The sequence below is a fragment of the Schistocerca nitens genome, chromosome 1 (genome assembly GCF_023898315.1).
Source record: "Schistocerca nitens isolate TAMUIC-IGC-003100 chromosome 1, iqSchNite1.1, whole genome shotgun sequence".
NCBI classification, from domain to species: Eukaryota; Metazoa; Arthropoda; class Insecta; order Orthoptera; family Acrididae; genus Schistocerca; species Schistocerca nitens.
In genome coordinates, this window is record NC_064614.1 from 1,092,681,550 (window position 1) to 1,092,702,381 (window position 20,832).

Consider the following 20,832-nt stretch of genomic DNA (forward strand, 5'->3'; position numbering starts at 1 on the left):
TTATATAATGGTAAGACAGAGATTTAGGAACCAGGTTTTAAATTGTAGGACATTTCCAGGGGCAGATGTGGGCTCTGACCACAATCTATTGGTTATGAAATGTAGATTAAAACTGAAGAAACTGCAAAAAGGTGGGAATTTAAGGAGATAGGACCTGGGTAAACTGACTAAACCAGAGGTTGTACAGAGTTTCAGGGAGAGCATAAGGGAACGATTGACAAGAATGGGGGAAAGAAATACAGTAGAAGAAGAATGGGTAGCTTTGAGAGATGAAATAGTGAAGGCAACAGAGGATCAAGTAGGTAAAAAGACAAGGGCTAGTAGATATCCTTGGATAACAGAAGAAATATTGAATTTAATTGATGGAAGGAGAAAATACAAAAATGCAGTAAATGAAGCAGGCAAAAAGGAATACAAACGTCTCAAAAATGAGATCGACAGGAAGTGCAAAACTGCTAAGCAGGGATGGCTAGAGAACAAATGTCAGGATGTAGAGGCTTATCTCACTAGGGGTAAGATAGATACTGCCTACAGAAACATTAAAGAGATCTTTCCTTTGGAGAAAAGAGAACAACTTGTATGAATATCAAGGGCTCAGATGTAAACCCAGTTCTAAGCAAAGAAGGGAAAGCAGAAAGGTGGAAGGGGTATATAAAGGGTCTATACAAGGGCGATGTACTTGAGGACAATATTATGGAAATGGAAGAGGATGTAGATGAAGATGAAATCGGAGATTCGTTAGTGCGTGAAGAGTTTGAAAGAGCACTGAAAGACCTGAGTCGAAACAAGGCCCTGGGAGTAGACAACATTCCATTAGAACTACTGACGGCCTTGGGAGAGCCAGCCCTGACAAAACTCTACCATCTGGTGAGCAAGATGTACGAGACAGGCGAAATACCCTCACTCAAAGAAGAATATAGTAATTCCAATCCCAAAGAAAGCAGGTGTTGACAGATCAGTTTGAATACCGTAGAAATGTTGGAACACGTGAGGAAATACTGACCTTATGACTTATCTTAGAAGAAGGATTAAGGAAAGGCAAACCTACGTTTCTAGCATTTGTAGACTTAGAGAAAGCTTTTGACAATGTTGACTGGAATTCTAAAGGTGGCAGGGGTAAAATACAGGGAACGAAAGGCTATTTACAATATTTACAGAAACCAGATGGCAGTTATAAGAGTCGAGGGGCATGAAAGGGAAGCAATGGTTGGGAAGGGAGTGAGACAGGGTTGTAGCCTCTCCCCGATGTTATTCAATCTGTATATTGAGCAAGCAGTGAAGGAAACAAAAGAAAAATTCGGAGTAGGAGTTAAACTCCATGGAGAAGAAATAAAAACTTTGAGGTTCGCCGATGACTTTGTAATTCTGTCAGAGACAGCAAAGGACTTGGAAGAGCAGTTGAACGGAATGGACATTTACTCATACCCTAAATATTTTTGCAAACAGCAATTCGCAACCATAACCATTAAGAACGGTACTTTGTAAATATGATGGATGGCTCTACGGCGATGGCCAAATGCCGTTCGATTGACCCATTTCGTACTTTCGAGATGCCTGTTAGTGATATTTGCATTGTGTGTTACTGCTGCTAACATTTTACTGTCATATCTTTCAACAGGTGCTCTTCTTTTCCTTTGGCGCATTTACTCTCCATACTTCCACTTTTAAAAACTTTTTTATAGTGTTTGCAATGACGGATCGTGACTGCTTTTCACAATCTGGATACTTTTCAGGTTACAACCGCACCCCAGCTCTAGTAGTTTAACGACGTTCACTTTTTCGACTGTCGTATACATTGTAAATATCTTAATAGTATTACGAGCTGCTTACCTGATTGCTACAACAGTAGAAACCAGACTGGTGGATTTAAGGAGCGCAGGTAGGCATAAGAGCCACACCTGAGTTACGTACGTTACGCCGTCGTTCTCTTAAAAGCTTCTTTCACATACTACAGAAGAAAGTACGTGGGTCTACAAGGAAAAAAGTCGATGTCGTAATACTGCGCCTGTTGACGATAAAAATTACTTGCGAAAGTTAGAAAGTTCGCTATGTTATCCACTGTAAATTGGCGAAAACCGCACCTCGATGTATTTATATATTCTGGATGCATTTGAGGTGGCCTGTTGGCTTCCTCAGTCCCTCTCCCCCTCCCTCTGTGTGTGTGTGTGTGTGTGTGTGTGGGGGGGGGGGGTCGGATCACAGTACATAAGTGAAATGCTGATGCGATGTTCGGTTGCATAGCAGGTGTGCTTGCTTTTTTACAGGCTTACATTTTTGAATGCTATATTTTCTGTAGCACTTTTGTTTCTCTCTTCAATATGAAACTGTTCTCTCTTTATTTTAAAGACGGTGACAGCTGACATCAAGAGGGGTTGACAGTGTATTGTTTGGTTTTGCTTGTCAACATTTCTTTCGAGTTGTGAGTAGCCGGTAGCGAGATAATCACGGGAACCTGTCCCGTCGTTGGAAAGGAAGGGAGCTTAATTTGTGTGACTTTCGGCAGTGGAATGTTTCACCATATCACTATAGAGTCCGTTAGTGAGCTTAATTTTTCGATTAACCGTCTGTTCGATGTCTTTATTTCATTTTGTGGTGACTATCGGGAATCAAAATCCAGACCTCGGTGTTAGTACGCAACAACTAACCATTACACTATGCAGATTGGAAATTATAAACACTGAGATGACAAAAGTTATAGACTTGAGATATGCACATATACGGATCGCACTAGTATCGCGCACGCAAGTTATAAAAGGGCAGGGGATCGCCGAACTGTCATTTTTAATCGCTAGGGAATTCAGTATTTCGATATCCTCTGTGTCAAAAAGTGTGCCGAGAATCCCAAATTTCGTTCATTACCCCAGACCATGGACAACACTACGACCGAGGGCCTTCACTTAACGACCGTGCCGTGAGTAGCGGCGTTTGAGTAGAGCTGTCAAGGCTAACAAATAAGCGACACTGCGTGAAATAACCACAGGAAACAAATTAGGACATACGAATAACCTGTCCGTTATGACAGTGCAGCGAAATTTGATGTTGTGGGCTGTTGTTGTTCTTGTTGTTGTTGTCTTCAGTGCAGAGACGGGTTTGATGCAGCTCTCCATGCTACTCTATCCTGTGCAACCTTCATCATCTCCCACTACCTACTGCAACCTACATCCTTCTGAATCTGTTTATTGTATTCATCTCTTGGACTCCCTCTACGATTTTTACACTCCACTCTGCCCTCCAATACTAAATTGGTGATCCCTCGATGTCTCACAACATGTCCTACCAAACGATCCCTTCTAGTTAGATTGTGCCGAAAATTTCTCTTCCCTCCAATTCTATTCATTACCTCTTCATTAGTTATGTGATCTACCCATCTAATCTTCAGCATTCTTCTGTAGCACCACATTTCTAAAGCTTCTATTCTCTTCTTGTCGAAACTATTTATCGTCCACGTTTCACTTCCATACATGGCTACACTCCATACAAATACTTTCAGAAACGACTTCATGACACTTAAATCTATACTCGATGTTAACAAATATCTTTTCTTCAGAAACGATTTCCTTGCCATTGCCAGTCTACATTTTATATCCTCACTACTTCGACCATCATCAGTTATTTTGCTCCCCAAATAGCAAAACTCCTTTACTACTATAAGTGTCTCATTTCCTAATCTAATTCCCTCAGCATCACCCAATTTAATTCGACTACATTTCATTATCCTCGTTTTGCTTTTGTTGGTGTTCATCTTATACCCTCCTTTCAAGACACTGTCCATTCCGTTCAGCTGCTCTTCCAAATCTTTTGCTGTCTGACAGAATTACAATGTCATCGGCGAATCTCAGTTTTTATTTCTTCTCCATGAATTTTAATTCCTACTCCGAATGTTTCTTTTGTTTCCTTTACTACTTGCTCAATATACAGATTGAATAACATCGGGGAGAGGCTACAACCCGGTCTCACTCCCCTCCAAACCACTGCTTCCCTTTCATGCCCCTAGACTCTTATAACTGCCATCTGGCTTCTGTACAAATTGGAAATATCCTTTCGCTCCGTGTATTTTACCCCTGCCACCTTCAGACTTTGAAAGAAAGTATTCCAGTCAACATTGTCAAAAGCTTTCTCTAAGTTTACAAATGCTAGAAACGTAGGTTTGCCTTTCCTTAATCTATTTTCTAAGATAAGTCTTAGGGTCAGTATTGCCTCACGTGTTCCAACATTTTTACGGAATCCAAACTGATGTTCCCCGAGGTTGGCTTCTACCAGTTTTCCCATTCGTCTGTAAAGAATTCGTGGTAGTATTTTGCAGCCGTAGCTTATTAAACCGACAATTCAGTAATTTTCACATCTGTCAACACCTGCTTTCTTTGATATTGGAATCATTGTATTCTTCTTGAAGTCTGAGGGTATTTCGCCTGTGTCATACATCTTGCTCACCTGATGGTAGAGTTTTGTTAGGCCTGGCTCTCCCAAGGCTGTCAGTAGTTCTAATGGAATGTTGTCTATTCCCGAGGCCTTGTTTCGACTTAGGTCTTTCAGTGCTCTGTCAAACTCTTCACGCAGTATCATATCTCCCATTTCATCTTCATCTACATTCTTTTCCATTTCCATAATATTGTTCTCAAGACCATCGCCCTTGTATAGACCCTCTATATACTCCTCCCCCCTTTTCTGCTTTCCCTTCTTTGCTTAGAACTGGGTTTCCATCTGAACTCTTGATATTCATGCTAGTGGTTCTCTTTTCTCCAAAGGTCTCTCTAATTTTCCTGTAGGCAGTATCTATCTTAGCACCAGTGATATGCACCACTACATGCCTACATTTGTCCTCTAGCCATCCCTGCTTAGTCATTTTGTACTTCCTGTCGATCTCATTTTTGAGACGTTTGTATTCCGTTTTGCCTGCTTCGTTTACTGCATTTCTGTATTTTCTCCTTTCATCAATTAAATTCAATATCTCTTCTGTTACTCAAGGATTTCTATTAGCCCTCGTCCTTTTACCTACTTGATCCACTGCTACCTTCACTATTTCATCTCTCAAAGCCACCCATTCTTCTTCTACTGTATGTTTTTCCCCCATTCATGTCAATCGTTCCCTAATGCTGTCCCTGAAACTCTGTACAACCTCTGGCTTAGTCAGTTTATCTAGGTCCCATCTCCTTAAATTCCCACCTTCCTGCAGTTTCTTCAGTTTTAATCTACATTTCATAACCAATAGATTGTGGTCAGAGTCCACATCTGCCGCTGGAAATGTCTTAAAATCTGGTTCCTAAATCTGTCTTACCATTATATAATCTACCTGAGTCTTTTCAGTATCTCCAAGGTTCTTTCATGTATACAACCTTCTTTCATGATTCTTGAACCAAATGTTAGCTATGATTAAGTTATGCTCTGTGCAAAATTCTACCAGGCGGCTTCCTCTTTCATTCCTTAGCCCCATTCCATATTCACCTACTACGACTATTGAAGTTTCGTCTCCCTTCACTATCTGAATAATTTCTTTTATCTCATCATACATTTCACCAATCTCTTCATCTGCGGAGCTAGTTAGCATATAAACTTGTACTACTGTGGTAGGCGTGGGCTTCGTATCTATCTTGGCCACAGTAATGCGTTCACTATGCTGTTTGTAGTAGCTTACCCGTATTCCTATTTTCCTATTCATGAATAAACCTGCTCCTGCATTACCCCTACTTGATTTTGTATTTTATGGGCTACAGAAGCAAATGAGCGACGCGAATGTCGTTAACAGCACGTTATCGCCTGCAGCGCCTCTCCTGGGGTCGTGTCCATATCAATTGGATCTTAGACGACTGGAAACAGTTGCGTGGTCAGATGAGTCCCGATGTCAGTGGGTAAGAGCTATAGCGTGGTGAGTGTGTGTCGCAGACCTTACGAAACCATGGGCCCAGGTTGTCAACAAGGCACTGTGCAGGCTGGTGGTGGCTCCATAATGGTGTGAGGTGTGTTGCAAGGAATGGGCTGCATCTTCTGGACCAATTGAACCGATCGTTGACTGGAAATAGTTATGTTCATCTACTTTAAGACCATTTACAGGCACTTATGATCTTCATGTTCCCGAACAGCGACGGAATTTTTGTGGATGATGGAGCGCCATGTCACCGGGCCACAGTTGTTCGCGATTGGTCTGAAGAACATTCCGGTCAATTCGAGCCACCCAGATCCCCCGACATGAATTTCACCAAATATTTATGGGACATAATCGAGACGTGAGTCTGTGCACCAAATCCTGCACCGGCAAAACTTTAGCAATTATGGACGGCTGTATAAGCAGCGTGCCTCAGTATTTTTGCCGTGGACTTTCGACTTGATTCCATGCCACGTCGAGTTGCTACCCTACGGAAGGCAAAAGCAGGTCCGACATGATATTAGGAGGTAAGCTGTGACTTCTGTCACATAACTATAGTGCAGTATAAAGAAAAGAAACGCCCTTGTCAGCTCGAGGTCCAAGGAAAAAAATCAGACGAGTGTTCGGTAGATAACATTGCATTAATTTTCGTCGCTATTCAGACTTGAATACAGTAGCTTGCTTTTAATTACTCATGTGTTAAATTTCAAATCAGATGGTGACAAAGGACAATAGTGTGTTACTAAAAGACTAATGGAGGTATCATGAAATGTGAGAAAAATGTGTGTTCACATTTATCCGCTTTTTATATATACCAGCTTCCAACGACATTTTAGCCAGTGGAGCAATTTTGTTGTAAACGACGTAAATGATACGCTGATCACATCATACTTACCTGAGATAGACGTGCAGCAACGCCTGAAATGTAAAAATTATACTGAACTTCTGCGAATATCAATATTAAAATTCTTGCTGTAGCCAGCGACAAAAATGTCCTCCCTTCTCCACTACACTTTCCGCCCTGTGAACTGCTATATTATTAGCTGTATGGTTGGTTCCCAGATTTTTCAGTCGTACTATCCTGGGCGGGATAAAAGTGGCATAAGTGACATAACAAGCTTACAGTCCCCACTGATGCCACGGCGTCATTCACTATTAGTACCATGTTTTTTCTTTTTTTAAAACATTGAGTGAACATGTACCCTACATTGTCGTTTCTTCCGTAACAGTTTTCGTAGCACTGCCAGTATTTCTGCATTTAGGACCTGTTTCAAGCGAGCCGTAGTACAGCGGATCAGTACGTCCTATGACGCATCAATAACTTGCAGAACTAAGTTACAACAAGAGGGAAAAATTGAGATTAGTGTAGTGTCATTTGGAGGGAAAAAGTGAGAACCCAGTGGCTTCATGGGGCTGGAAGAAGAAACCTCACACATTCCGAATAGTCGCAGTCAAACTGCGAAATGTGCTGTGTGACACTATTAGCATAGTTTGTCACTGAGTAAGCGGCTTATCACATTTTATCGCGAGTACCAGGTCGCACAGCCACTGTTGACGCATGCAGCAGTGCTTTCCGCCTGCGAAGATAGCAGCGCTAAATGATAACGCGATTGTTGCAGAGCGGGATCACACTTCGAACATCACACTCTGCCCATGTTTTATTCAAGTAGTTATTGTTTCTTGTTGTTCACTTGAAAAGTAGCTATCAATAGCACAATTGATGAAATGTTTTTTTGCTAATACACTCGGCCACCATAACTTTCACACTAGAGCATCAAAAAAATATAACTTTCAAATTTACATAAAGCCCGCTAACGCGTGTATCTTAAAGAGCAATGAAGAACTGTATAATAAAAATTATACTTTTTAACAAAACTGTATGTAATCCTCTTTTCTCGTTTCAGCGTCCGATAGAACCTCATACCACCATAGGGAGGACGCTGTTGACATACGGTGAGTACTTGAGTAATTTGTGACATCTCTCTCTCTCTGGAGGGAGGGGGAGAGAGAAGGCGTTTCTTAATTCTCTCCTTAGCTGATGTTGAACTATTGCAGTATTTGTTTCTGTCGCTGAGATCTGAGTAACAGCTTTGATTTGCCTCTGGAAAACTAAATAGGACAGTAAGTGTGACACAAGGTCGATAATCAATGTATGGTCAATGGACACGTAAGATGTGACGTAGATCATGAATATTGGCAATATAACTTATTTAACAGGACACACACACACACACACACACACACACACACACAAATCAGGACAATAGAATCTATTGTACGTATCCCAACCTTATTTTCAGCGCTACACTGAGGAAACTGGCAATACGTAGAGAACTTCTCTCCATCAATAATGAATGATTGGCAAAGTTAAAGGACAGACACAGTCTGCTTTATCGCGTGATGTCGGCGAAATGATTTGTCGCTGATAAATCAACAGATTTTCGAGCGCCTTCAATAGGTTTTGTAGGGATGCAGTGGTTGGACAGTATCATGCAGGTCTTGAGTAATCCCACTGGGTGAATACGTCAAACATTAAGGCAGATTTCACGTGACCGTCCAGTATTTCCCAGCGGAACTGACGCGATGGATGCCGATGGGAGACTGACGTGTGACACGTAGGTGAGTGCTTACTCTTCCCTGTCAGTGTTGCGTTTCGTGCTTTGTCGTGTGTTCCGTGTTTTGTCGTTGCGCACAACCCTCTCGAGCAACTCACTGGCATGACTGTACGAGGTGCATTCAAGTTCTAAGGCCTCCGATTTTTTTTCTAATTAACTACTCACCCGAAATCGATGAAACTGGCATTACTTCTCAACGTAATCGCCCTGCAGACGTACACATTTTTCACAACGCTGACGCCTTGATTCCATGGCAGCGGCGAAGGCTTCTTTAAGAGCCTGTTTTGACCACTGGAAAATCGCTGAGGCAATAGCAGCACGGCTGGTGAATGTGCGGCCACGGAGAGTGTCTTTCATTGTTGGAAAAAGCCAAAAGTCACTAGGAGCCAGGTCAGGTGAGTAGGGAGCATGAGGAATCACTTCAAAGTTGTTATCACGAAGAAACTGTTGCGTAACGTAAGCTCGATGTGCGGGTGCGTTGACTTGGTGAAACAGCACACGCGCAGCCCTTCCCGGACGTTTTTGTTGCAGTGCAGGAAGGAATTTGTTCTTCAAAACATTTTCGTAGGATGCACCTGTTACCGTAATGCCCTTTGGAACGCAATGGTTAAGGATTACGCCCTCGCTGTCCCAGAACATGGACACCATCATTTTTTCAGCACTGGCGGTTACCCGAAATTTTTTTGGTGGCGGTGAATCTGTGTGCTTCCTTTGAGCTGACTGGCGCTTTGTTTCTGGATTGAAAAATGGCATCCACGTCTCATCCATTGTCACAACCGACGAAAAGAAAGGCCCATTCATGCTGTCGTTGCGCGTCAACATTGCTTGGCAACATGCCACACGGGCAGCCATGTGGTCGTCCGTCAGCATTCGTGGCACCCACCTGGATGACACTTTTCGCATTTTCAGGTCGTCATGCAGGATTGTGTGCACAGTACCCACAGAAATGCCAACTCTGGAGGCGATCTGTTCAACAGTCATTCGGCGATCCCTCAAAACAATTCTCTCCACTTTTTTCGATCATGTCGTCAGACCGGCTTGTGCGAGCCCGAGGTTGTTTCGGTTTGTTGTCACAGGATGTTCTGCCTTCATTAAACTGTCGCACCCACGAACGCACTTTCGACACATCCGTAACTCCATCACCACATGTCTCCTTCAACTGTCGATGAATTTCAATTGGTTTCACACCACGCAAATTCAGAAAACGATTGATTGCACGCTGTTCAAGTAAGGAAAACGTCGCCATTGTAAGTATTTAAAACAGTTCTCATTCTCGCCGCTGGCGGTAAAATTCCATCTGCCGTACGGTGCTGCCATCTCTGGGACGTATTGACAATGAACACGGCCTCATTTTAAAACAATGCGCATGTTTCTATCTCTTTCCAGTCCGGAGAAAAAAAATCGGAGTCCTTAGAACTTGAATGCACCTCGTACTGGCTGTCGTCCAGTGAGCACGTTAGTTTTCGGTAGAACAAATAGTTTAGTTTTATCCCAACCATGAAACACAAGTTGCACTCGACGAGTTGTTTCTAATGCACTGTCTCTTCAACGATGCATGTAAGAAACCAATAAGCGCTCCTGCAATATGAGAATTCTCCCTTTACCGCTCATCCCTCACAAATTTATTATTTTTATCACAGCTCCGGCAATTCAGAGATGTCTGCGTTACAACCACGTGGATAGAGAAGCAGGTGTGACTGTCTTGTGATATATGCCTAGTTACTAGTTCGAAGGCGAACGTTGTAACGCCTCTCACCTGGACGAGTGTGGGGTATGGGGTATGTTGATAAACTAGTGTAGGCGCAGTCTATGGTCGGTTATCGAAATGAAACGAAGGAAGAGCGTAAAACCGATGCAGTTACGTACCCCACGTATGTCGATTTGCAAGAAGGAAATAAAATTTACATCCAAATCGCTATAGTTTCAAAAGTGCTCATTCGAAGAGAGAGAGAGAGTTGGATTTGGATTGAATTCAGCATATTGAATGGTGATACACATTATACGATTATACATCTTGGCACTCGCTAAGTCATGTGATAGAGAAAACGACTAGACAGAGATTAAAAGCGCGATTTCAAGAGAATGATATTACTTTGTTGATGGTCGTAATACGATGACACAACAGGCGGATTAATGCGTGGAAATAGACATTTTGACATGTTTATAGGAACTGATACAAGGAATTGCAGCAGCACTTTGACTGTGGATCGAGTCAAAAGCTGCAGAATGCGTAGAGTTCGAAACACAAAATCCATTATTTGGGCTGTTCACACAGTTTTCACCCTTTCGAACTGTATATTCGTAATTCTCTAGTTACAATATGATTTTTGAGCAGAAAAATTATATATGGTGAATTTTTTTGTAGTATTCAACCCAGTTACCATTTTTCAACAAAAGCAGCGATCGGTGGACTCACTAAGTTTTCTTTATTTGCTTATTAAATTTTGTATTTTAATTTTCGTTTTTTGAAACTGAGGGAGTCAACATTTATCATTCTGTTAGATTTCTACGTTTATTACAGTTAATAATAGGAATAAAAAACCGAAAACCGGTTGTTTTCGAAACCTGTTATTTTGAGCGGCGTTAAGTCAGGTTAAAATGGTGTGGAAGAACTGATATAATCGTAAACTGGTTGTTTCAGCGATATACGCCATGCCGTTCGCCTACCATCTCCCTCGCACTAGTCATTAACAGTTAAAAAAAAAGAGAAAAAGAAATAGAAAAGATATCTATAAATACATAAAATTGCTTCAGTATCACACTCCCAGCTTTGTGTTGACGAATCATGATATTCCCATTACTACGACTGGACGTCAAATCGTGACAAGCTGTATTCAGAAGCCGGCCGCGGTGGCCGAGCGGTTCTAGGCGCTTCACTCCGGAACCGCGCTACTGCTACGGTCGCAGGTTCGAATCCTGTCTCGGGCATGGATGTGTGTGATGTCCTTAGGTTAGTTAGGTTTAAGTAGTTGTAAGTGTAGGGGACTGATGACCTCAGATGTTAAGTCCCATACTGCTCAGAGCCATTTGAACCACTTTTTTATTTTGTATTCAGAATCTCGTCTGCCCCTCCAGATTTAGTTTCTCGTGGATCCGTAACTCGCATGTGATGTTTGGTGGAGCGATCCCTTAAAAAAAAAGTACTGATTGGTTTCGTCGTTGCTTCCATTTTTGAACTTGAACTTTCGCACAAATGACCTGGTTGTCGATCGTCGTTATATTTCTTACGCGCTAGGACACACACAGTCCACGTCGTACGGTGCAGGGGGCGATACGGAAAGCGCCGCTTGACCTGCTGTCGGTGTTGCGGTGAGTGGTGGGTTGGGGGTGAGGGTTCTCCTGCTGCGAGGCGGACGCCGTCAGCAGAGCCTGGACGACGCAGTTCTGACTCAGCCCGCCTCCCGCTGACGCTGCAGGCCGCGACACGAGTGCGCCCTCCGCGTCCTCCCACCGTGATTCACTGCGGGTGGCTGGGCTCTACGACAGCCCTGCCGGGAGCACTCGTTACCTGGACTAGTCTGGGACATTGTGCACCACTCACAGGAGCATCTATTCATTCGACATGGGAAATTACTTTCAGTTTTATTTCCTTGCGAGATCTGAACCGTTGCGAGCTAAATATCAGCGTCTTCAGGTTGAGCTTTGCTAGCGTACATTCCGAATTACACGTACACTGAAAGAATAGAAGATTGCAACTCCAAACATTAATTAATATAGAGTAATCAAATTTCTTAAATACACTTGTGCAGGTAACATATGTGATTAACATTGCAGAACCACAGGTTAATCTTCGTATGTCTCGATATGTAATGAACGTTCAGTATGTGAAAAAGTACAGTAGTACATGAGAACACCGGTAAAAGTATTCAGATGCTTGATGCAGATAATCAGTTGAACTACTTACTGCATTATACATAAAGTTTAAACCAAAATTATTCTGTATTTTTTAAAAAAATCTGGTTGTACATTGTTTTACATTCTATAGTTTTTAAACAATTTATGCTATCGATAACATTTTTCCCCAACTGTACATGTTGTTTTTTCGCAACAAACAATTTGGAATATAAATTAAAAACCCTATACTTAGAGGATACACATTTATTTTATATATTTTCAGTGTGCCAATAGTACGCTTTCAGTTTGTCAAACGTACGTTGCCAACAGTGTCCGTAGTTCTTCACTCTTCACCTCTCGAAAAGATCAGTATTGTGTACTAAACTGTGCTTCTGAAGGCACTAAAAGACAATAGTTTCCGTACCCGTTCCGCGGATTGATTGGGTGGCATTAAAAAAAAAATTCACATCTATAAAGAAGCAGGAAGCACTAAGACCATGTACCAACAATAAAAACACCAAAGAAATGCTGTTTCCGCACGTTTTTTATTTTGAATAACCTGACTTTGTTGAATTCATGTAGTGTCCTTAGCAATGTTGCAAATAATACACCGTTTGGAGCTACGTTTTAAATAAATAAAAAAATGAAAAATATAGAAAATAAAATGTACAGATTTTTATCAGTCGGGAGACGGGTTTGAACGGTTAACAGTGTAATATTATCTGGCTGGATACGAAGAAATATGCGATACAACTCAGGTGAGAGTCGCTGACGGTAGTTTGCACGAAAATGAGAGAAGGGAGTGTAGGCAAGAAGCAGTGAGTGGTTAGCAGACACATGCTAATAAGGCGAGGGGTCGCACTTAGGCCCGCTTCTACAGTACGCCTTTGAGTGAGAAACAACAGCACCGCTTCATTGGTGGCAATTGTTTCCCTTTTTCTAGTAAAACTGCAACTTCGCTGACAGTTACAGACTTTTGCTTTTGCTGCTGTGAGATGAGATGTCGTGGTGCCGTTGCGAGGCTGCTATAAGAATGCGAATTTGACACACATGGCTATAAATTTTCTTGCCCACCAATCATAGTACACAACTCTCTCTTGATATTGTCGCGCTATCCATATTGAGTGAATAGAACAAGACTTCAGATTTTCTGGAGGGTACCATTCAGTACACGTGCTCCAAGTGATGACACAGTGTACATAAGTAACGATAGGGATTTCATGGTTGCGCAGAATGAATTTTGAGCATGATGCGGAAGGATGGGAATTTATGATCGTGCAAACGAATTTTAAGCATGATATTGCCAAGGCACATCATGAGGACGAACGACAACATGTTGAGCAAAAAGATATGGAACGTAACGTGCATAAGAAGGAATAACAGTATTAAGGAAGTCAGGGAGGATTGGAAAGCAACTGGAATACGAGGTGTGGCTAGAAAAAAGCCGGACTAGTACTGGTGAAACAATAAAACGAATGCAATAAGGCTGAAAGTCGCGTGGTCTGTCACGTGACTCTCGCTCCGCCTACTGCTCGAGTTTCATCTGCCTCCTGCACTCAGTCTGCCCGTGGCGTCTGTTTTAAGTAGTTGACGTTTTGTCTGTGCGTCGGAAAATGTTGAGTGTACAGAAAGAACAGCGTGTTAACATCAAATTTTGTTTCAAACTAGGAAAATCTGCAAGTGAAACGTTTGTAATGTTACAACAAGTGTACGGCGATGATTGTTTATCGCGAACACAAGTGTTTGAGTGGTTTAAACGATTTAAAGATGGCCGCGAAGACACCAGTGATGACACTCGCACTGGCAGACCATTGTCAGCAAAAACTGATGCAACCATTGAAAAAAGCGGTAAACTTGTTCGACAAGATCGCCGTTTAACAATCAGAGCAGTGTCTGAGTTAACAGGAGTTGACAAGGATTACCGATTTACCGATTTTTTCAATGTTTGCATCAGTTTTTGCTGACAATGGTCTGCCAGTGCGAGTGTCATCACTGGTGTCTTCGCGGCCATCTTTAAATCGTTTAAACCACTCAAACACTTGTGTTCGCGATAAACAATCATCGCCGTACACTTGTTGTAACATTACAAACGTTTCACTTGCAGATTTTCCTAGTTTGAAACAAAATTTGATGTTAACACGCTGTTCTTTCTGTACATTCAACATTTTCCGACGCACAGACAAAACGTCAACTACTTAAAACAGACGCCACGGGCAGACTGAGTGCAGGAGGCAGATGAAACTCGAGCAGTAGGCGGAGCGAGAGTCACGTGACAGGCCACGTGACTTTCAGCCTTATTGCATTCGTTTTATTGTTTCACCAGTACTAGTCCGGTTTTTTTCTAGCCACACCTCGTAATAGGTAAAAATTCGCAAACAGCAACACAGGATAAGCCCAGCGACAGGAAAACGGTGAACATCACAGGCCGGCTGGCACCAGAAACAAAACTGAGATCACAGATACAGGGAGTACCAGAAGCGAGAGAAGTATTGGGATGAAAGAAGACGTACCGAATCGCTAGTGGTCTTTGTGCCCAAATGAATCGAGTAAAGTAAGGTAATGTAAGCGTCGTTACAGTGAAGCAAACATGCACGATTGCTTTATGAAAACACTCAACGCTTTCTGTAGTTTCGCTGCTGATTCACGAAGCAAAACCAAAAATATTTCAGAATCGGCGGCACGAGAATATATAGGCGAAACAACTTCGTTCCAGCACATTGCAAACCAGTCAGCAGATGGGTTGCACTTTATAATTAAGAAACTGGAGTGGACAGTGCGTCGGAACTTCGCGAATGTCTGACTTCCTCTAGTAGATCAGCAGAAATGGAATTCTGTATTAATGTCAAATGAATATTACGCGCACAGAACGTGTGAAACCCAAGCTCAGCCCGAACGCAGGCTGCTTTTGTTATTCACCACATCCTGCTTCTGCGCTAAAAATAAATCGGCGTCATAGCCTTACTAACTTCATCAGTAAATACGCGGTATCTACTAACGTATCGAGACGTCGTGGAGAAAGCTTGTGTAATCAGGCTGTGCTAACGCTCTAATTTCTTATGTAATACGCATTTTTTTTATGGAATCGCAGTATTGTGGTAAAGCCACAGCGTCTTCATGAACTCTTATTGTTCTTATATGTATATTACTATTCCTGCCTTCGTTACGTGTGCATCCAATTATTAATTGTTTACGTTCTTCCCTTACGCCTTGAAATTAGGCGTGTCCAAGCAGATTGCAATTTTTGTAAAACGTTGTAAAGGAGGCAGTTTAATACCCTACAAAACATAAATATTCGCGTCTTTGACCTTTAGCTATTCCGCGAAAATGATTGCAGCAATGAAAAAGGTCGGTAATAGGACTCGGCCTTTATGGAGAGGCCGAAACTAAAGATGTGGTCCTTCTGAAGCCTAATGAAATAACTCGTAAATGCGTTTTTAATCCCATAGAGATTGGTCATATTCTATGCCGATCATACCAGAATTCTAAATATGGTTATTTTTTATAACTGGAATCGTATGGTACATAACATTTGTCTTCATGTACTCCGTCGACGTACCATTTCAGAATGTGATTGCGTCTTCAAAGTTCCACCAGGATCTTAGTTTCCACGTTACTACACCGGAACCTCGAGTAGATGTCAGGCCCTATGCAGTTGGTGTGATAGCAGTCATAAAAATAATTTTAGTTTCGCATTCCTTCTTCTGTTGGGACCACGCGAAATAGATCACGCATGGAGTGTGATGGCTGTAGTTCACTTTTTTGCTGAATAGCTCGCAATTCTTCGCCAGTGGTGCCCCTGGTCGCAGGTTCTCAGTCTTCGTCTTTACGCCAAAACTGTATCGCCAAAATACCCATTTTCAAAGCTTTGCTTTGGGGTAGCGTAGCGAGTGGCGTATAGCCGCGAATATAGCGTCGACACCTCCCCGTAAATTCAGAGCTGCGCCCTCAGCAGGCAAGGTGATGCTCACCGTCTTTTTCGATGCCCGAGGTCCGATGCCCATCGAATTCACGTGTACTGTCAGACACTCCATAGCCTACGCAAGTCGTCAAGAGCAAACGGCCTAAGGTGCTCACGGAGGAAGTGATTCTGCTCCACGATAACGCGCGTCCACTCGTCTCCAAGGTCACTAACAGTGTAATGGCCAAGTTAAAGTGAGAGCAGCCTGAGCATCCGCCCCACAGGACGGACATGTGGCTCTGAGACAACCATGTGTTTCTCCGTAAAAAAAAAAAAAATAAATAAAAATGCAAAGGTAAGCGCTTTAATTCGGACGACGAACTGAAGGACACAGTCAAGAACTGGATTCTGTCACAACCACAGGAATTCTGGGAACAGAGAATTCTTTCGGTTCGTGAAACAGTAGGATAGTTGTGCTTAGGCCTCCGGTGAATACTTTTGAATAAAGACTTGAGTTATACACACTGTGTTGTTTCGTATCTTTTCTTTTGAACTCCCCTGATATCAGTTTGAGGTGAGAAATCGTGGTCCGGAATCGACCGCATCGGAAGTTATAAGCGAAAATAGTTCTGATACCTCATATAGTGGACCTCTTCTATTGCAAGCTCTTTGCTTTCCACATTTTTGGAGGACGTAGTGTGGACCAAAACAAGAAAAAAAGTTCAGTAAACATGGGCTCCAAAGTACATACCTTAAAGCACTTGTTCATCTTTGATAGTGTGGAACACACCTTTCCTACTGAACAAGTACTTGAAGCTCTTAAGATATGGATTTTAGAGCCCATGTTTACTAGACAATTCTTTCGTGTTTTGATCCATACTACCTCCTACCTATGGAAAGGAAAAAGCTTGCAGTAGTTAAATTTTAAGAGTTATCATCGCAATTTTCGCTTAAGAGTTATCAGAGCGATTTTCGGTTGTAACTTTCGACTCGATCGTTTCCGGACAAGGGTCCCTTATCCCAAATTGATCGATTTACCTTCCTCCGTCGTCCCTAAAGTTTGTAACATCACGGAATCACCCTTTATATGCTACCGCGTTGCAGTATTCCGAATCTGTTGGCCATGGAGTCATTTTAGTATGAGATGCTCTAATCTCATTTCAGTAGGTACTTGTTTCATTCTGATATTAGTGAGATAACTTTGCGTGTCATACGTGGTAATATCGTCTCCAGAGCTCCTCAGTTCTTCGTCTTTGGATTGTAATCCGTTGATACATTAGTCGTATTCGCAACGCTCCAAACGTCTATCATTAAGTCCTGTTACTAGAGGGACCGGTGGTAGGAAACCCTGGAAGATATTTATCTTTCACATAACCTCGCTACACACTGTTAATTGTATGCTATGTACCAGTTCTTAATATAAAATTGATTTTACGGACTCTGTGACTTTTCACAGGACGTTACTTTATCTCTAAATGAAAGTTTCCGTTAGCATTCATTATTCTTCAGTTAGTGAGGCTAAACAATTTTCAGAATGACGTTTAACAAGCGCGAAAGTGCTCTACAAGGCAAGGAAGGAAGATTAGATCTGAAAGTCTCGTTGGCAAGGAGAGCGTCAGGGACAGAGAAGCAGCTCGAATCGGAAGACAAGAAACGGAGTCGGTCGTGTCCTGTTCAAAGGTACCATTCCGTCATTTGCCGTAAGCGATTTAGGGAAATCACGGTATACGTAAATATGGATATCCGGCCGGGGAACTGATCCACCACCCTGCCGAATGCGAGGCCTTTGTCGTAACACTGCACCAGATAGCTCGGTAGGGTCGTAGCAGTTGCTAAGAGAGGCGTTATGCATCATAGAGAGATGCACTGTCGAAATTCCGAGAGTGTGTGTTCTACGAGGAGCCAGGAAACATACCATTTCACATACATCTCGCGAAATGACGATGATTGGAAAAATGAAATCCGTCGTCTTATAAAGACTTAACTGACATAGTTCTTCCCTTGCTTTATTCACCAGTGGAACAGAAAAGAAGGGATGTGATAGTGGTACTCGAAGTACCTTCCACCACTTATCATGATAGAGATGTATACGTAGAAACCTTTCTCAGTCGTAACATGAAATTTGTAAACAGTACTTAAAATGTTTGTTAATAAGTCTAAACTACATACAAACTATTTTTTCTTCGAATCAATCAGTTTATTTAATGTGCAACAGTTTCTTTCTCTGAACATAATTATTCTTAAGAAATAGAATTTGATGACAATATCAGTCAGAATTGAAATAAAACATCTGACTTACAGCGAGAGTCACGACTTTTTGATGGTTCGCTACGGCTCTACCAGTTGTCGGAATTGTTCGAAACGCCGTAACGCGCAGAGGAAAAATGAAATTCAGAGAAGCACTAAAAGAACGTATCAGGCTTTTAAAAAGCGGGGGTCATATTATTTACAGGAGGAACATCTAAAACAGTATAGCAGCGGACTAGCAGTGGAAAATCTAGGCACTCAATACTTAGCGAAATAATCCTAAATAAATGGGTAAAGAGACATTCTGACGGTACACGTGGCCATATTCCGTGCCACTACTGTCTTCCACGCGCTAAGTTCGCTCAGACAATATTACATGGGTGGGTCCAGGCAAATAATGCAAACAGTTGACGACCAATCGATTGCGGATGAAGGCTGGTGGCAGCTGAGGCCCTCGACAGCCGTAGGGCTACTGAGCCGAACAGAGAAGACGGGAGGCCGAAGCAGCCACGGCTTTCTGCACGGCCAGCTCGGACTTGACTGAATTACTGCCGTTTATTGTGACAGCTTGCAGCAGTAAACAGTGAAGGAGGAAAATACTGCTGATAAAACTGCCGACCTCTTATGTGTGTAACACATAACTAGCTATCTTGTATTCCCCAGCAGATGTAAAAGTGACTTCAAGAGTATACCAAGGGAGTGTTATTGCGTCGTTACTGTTCATGACGTATAAAAATAATATAGGCTGTTCATGGACTACACTATTGGCAATTAAACCATTTAAATAAGTAACAACCGTAAAATAGTAAGGCGTAACTGTTGGGGGCGAACCAAAGTGAAATGACTGTATGAAACTAATTGTAGGAAAAACAGTGCCACATTGAGATTCATTGCGAAACTCTTAAGGAAGTGCTATTCATCCACGTAAGAAGACTGTTAAAAGTTTAGAGAGCGCGCGTTCCAAGAATAATCACGCATCGTCCTAAGTACAAGGTGTAATCACAAAGTATTAATTATCACTTCGAGAAAATAAAAGTTAAGTAATTCATTTTTTCGTCATTTGCAGATACACATTGAATTACTCGCGCTACGGCACCGTAGCACGTCGCTAGAGAAACCAAAACCAAAACGCACAGCTCATTGTTATCGTGCGGTAATTGGTTTTCGGCAGCAGCGAAAATGTTCCATCTGTGGTAGAGCAATCCAGACGGCTAAAGGCTTAACTTGAAGGCATAGAGCACACAGGAGAAGTCGCTGCCATCCATCTGTCTTCGGCATTTTACTCAGTTTCGAACAGGTCATGCCAACTCTCCTTGCTTCCCCTTCCACCGCCCTCTTCCATGCACATCTTGGCTTGCCTCTTTTCCTTGTTCCCTGGGGATTCCATTCGAATGTCTTCTTTTTTTTCGGTTATTCACATTGGTTTTCTCAATGTGCTGTCCCCATCCCAGTCCATCCATTTCTACTTTCTCTCAGGTATCTTGTCTTCTATACGCATCTGGCTTGTGTACTTCCAGAGCTTCTCATTACTTACTTTTTTGGCTATCACATATTCTTGATGCGCCGGAGAGACATATTTATGGTCTGTAACTGTTGTGTGTTCTTGGCTGCTTTCGAACTTTCATTGGTTTATAGGATAGACTCCACATTTGTATTAAGAGGGCTAAAAAAAGTCATCTGAGTTGGCCTGGCACAGCAACAACAATAACATTTTCGCTGCGCCCAAATTTAATTACCGCAGTTCACCCCAACTTACCAGTGGGCTGCGTGATTTTACTTTGGGTCCTCTAGCGGCGTGCTACGATATTGTGGCGCAGCGATTTCAATGTTGATTACATATCTCTATTTTTACAGGTGATAATTCAAACTCTGGCCACCTCTCGTACATCTCAAAAATGACCACGACGAGTAAATGAGAAATTACAGCTTATGCGGCGGTATACCGACGTCGTTCTTGTCACGCGTCATGCACGAAAGGAATAGAATTTGGGAGACATCTAGTGGTACCCGAAGTATCCTGGTTTTGGAAACAGCAGCTGTAGACGTATATCAGTCTAACACCCCTACCTATAACCCGTCATCGACCAGCCGTACATGGAAAGTCGCACAGCACGATAATAATTACATAGTACACATTAGTGACGAGTTAAGTACCAGATTACCAACATAAATATTCGCAATACAATCCCCCCTCTGTAAAGAGATGTTTTAAGTCACATACATCCTATGAAACTGATTTATTAATGTGACAAATTCCATGTCGCGCCATGGTTCGGAATCCACATTAAAGTATAGATACCTCCTTATCTAATAACGCCGGTTGCATTCTTCTTCAGTGTTGTTCAGTGCGTATAGTGAGCACATTATGAGGGAGGTTC

At 42.3% G+C, this 20,832-nt stretch overlaps 1 protein-coding gene across 6 annotated transcripts in view; it reads left to right on the top strand.

The window, feature by feature from the left end:
• The window catches only part of LOC126198643 (protein hu-li tai shao), a 431,642-nt gene that overhangs the window by 48,964 nt on the left and 361,846 nt on the right, over positions 1–20,832 (top strand). For all 6 annotated transcript variants that reach the window (XM_049935120.1, XM_049935111.1, XM_049935137.1 and 3 more), the window contains exon 2: positions 7,765–7,813. The gene's annotated coding sequence lies outside the window, so the exon portion shown is untranslated. The remainder of the gene's footprint in view (positions 1–7,764; positions 7,814–20,832) is intronic.